We start from the raw sequence: 2,412 nt of genomic DNA on the forward strand, positions 1-2,412 counted from the left end.
TGACTTAACTCTCACTATGGTATTACATACTCAAGAGGACTGAGAGACAGAGCATAGGCCACCTATATGAGAGAAACAGATGTATTCTCTGCTTGGCATGGAAACACATTCATAGTCCTACTGCTTGTCCTAACTATAGAGAACACAGTAGAGTCATGGTGCCAGATCAGAAGTGTATATTTATGTTCCTCAGGACCATAGACACCCACTACTCAATGAAGCGGGTCACAGGCAGCCAGTTCTGAAGCCTTTCAATCAGGCAGATTGTAGTCTCAGTCAACCACTGGAGTGGGAAGACAAGCTCTTTGTGGGTAACTGCATTAGTGACACTTTAACCCTTAGCAGAAGAGAGAGTGAGTGTGTGAGAGAAAGAGCAAACAAGGGTGAGAGAGTAAGAGCAAAAAATAAAGATTGAGGGTAAAGGAGAGGTGTGTGGGTGCGTTCCTTTCGTACGGCATTACCTTTATAGGGCCTTGTGGAGGTCTACCGTGTCTCTCTCCGAGCTGTGTGAAGAGAGACAAGTCCTCCTTTCTCTAGGATCAGAAATACTGTCCTCACCTTGGGTTACCACCACCAGTGATTACAAAGACAGACTCTTTCACCTCCTTTCTCTGAGAACAGTCTTTATAAGATCATGATTTGGTAGGAGTTCAAGTGGTGCAATTCAACGGTAGTTGCGTCGAGGATATTGCACCGTGGATGGCCAAGTTAATATAGGTGAAGAGAGCATTAGAGAGAAAAGGAAGAAAAGAGAAAATCTGAAGGAGAAAAATAAACAATAGAATTGAAATTGGGAAGTAGAGGATAATAAAAATAGGAGAGAGATTGAGAGAGGGTGAACAAATCCGGGGAAAGGCAGGAATAGAAAATGCACCAAAAGGGAATGGGGCTTTTAGGGAAAAGGATAGAGGAGAAGTGAGAGAGAAGGAGAGCTAGAGAGAGATGTCGAAGGAGGTAGCCTTAAACCCTAGCATGGCARGAGAGAGAGAGCAGGAGAGGGAGGGGCAGTGATCTGTGAAATGGCTTTCCAGCTCTAATATGCATAGGGCTGTTCCACTGTTCCTCTCTATGGATCTCCCTCCCTCGTTCCTTCCTTCCTTCATTTCATTCCTCCCTGCCTTCCTCCCTCCCAGAGACCAGCAGGCCACTCAGGGACCGGTCCTCTGAAGCTGGTCCACTGCCTCTAGTAGCAGGCAACGCTAGCTGATAACTAGCCCAGATAGCCATGGAACTATATCCCAGATGAGTATTTACAGGGAAATAGGACAGAGGGAGGGGCGCAGAGGAGGGGGACACATGAAGAGATGGGTTCTGTATCACTGTAACACCGCATGAGACCCTCTACACTCTGCTTTGGTCCACTTTACAATTGTGCTCGACAGGGGGATTGATAATGAGTAGTCGTGTCAATAGGATGGAGGACGTGCTTCTAGCAGATGAGGTTTGGCGGATGGTGGTACAGTAGCTGTGGGGAACTGGGCTGTGGTTACCTGCCACGGAGTGGAGAGGCCGTGTGGATGGAAGTCAATAACTCACTCTGGCTCTGAGAGGCTCATCAAGAGGTTCATCAAGAGCTTGGCTGGGTAGAAGGAAGCAATCCCACTGGGATTTTACTTCCTCTGTCATAAGACACTGATTTACTTTCTAGTCTGCGTCCCAAATGGCACCATATTCCCAATAGTGCACTACTTTTGACTTTTGACTAGGGCCCATCTCCCTCATTTCTTCCTTCTTCTTTGTCTGTCCATCTTCCTTTATTCTTCTCATCACTCTTGCTCTATTTCATCCTTTCTCCTCACCCTCCACCACTTCTCTCCCATCTTTTCTGTCATTCCTTCTCTTCCTTCTCTTCGTCTTTGCCCGTTGGGCCTCTCCGGTTCTCTTCTTCTTTCTCTGGTCGGCCCTGTGCTGACTGTTCCTCCATTTTGTGGCGATGTGCTGTACTGTAGTGGATTGTAGTGTAGTATGCTGCAGTGTAGTGTAGTGTGCTGTAGTGTAGTGTGATGCAGTGGATTGTAGTGTACTGTAGTGGATTGTAGTGTAGTATGTAGTGTGCTGTAGTGTAGTGTAGTGTGCTGTAGTGGAGTGTAGGGTAGTGTAGTGTATTGTGCTGTAGTGGAGTGGAGTGTAGGGTAGTGTAGTGTATTGTGCTGTAGTGGATTGTAGGGTAGTGTAGTGTTGTGTAGTGTATTGTGCTGTAGTGGAGTGTAGGGTAGTGTAGTGTGCTGTAGTGTAGTGTAGTGGATTGTAGTGTAGTATGCTGCAGTGTAGTGTAGTGGATTGCAGTGTAGTGTAGTGTGCTGTAGTGTAGTGTGCTGTAGTGTAGTGTGATGCAGTGGATTGTAGTGTACTGTAGTGGATTGTAGTGTAGTGTGTAGTGTGCTGTATTGTAGTGTGCTGTAGTGTAGTGTG

The sequence above is a fragment of the Salvelinus sp. IW2-2015 genome, linkage group LG17, assembly GCF_002910315.2.
Source record: "Salvelinus sp. IW2-2015 linkage group LG17, ASM291031v2, whole genome shotgun sequence".
In the NCBI taxonomy this organism is placed as follows: Eukaryota; Metazoa; Chordata; class Actinopteri; order Salmoniformes; family Salmonidae; genus Salvelinus; species Salvelinus sp. IW2-2015.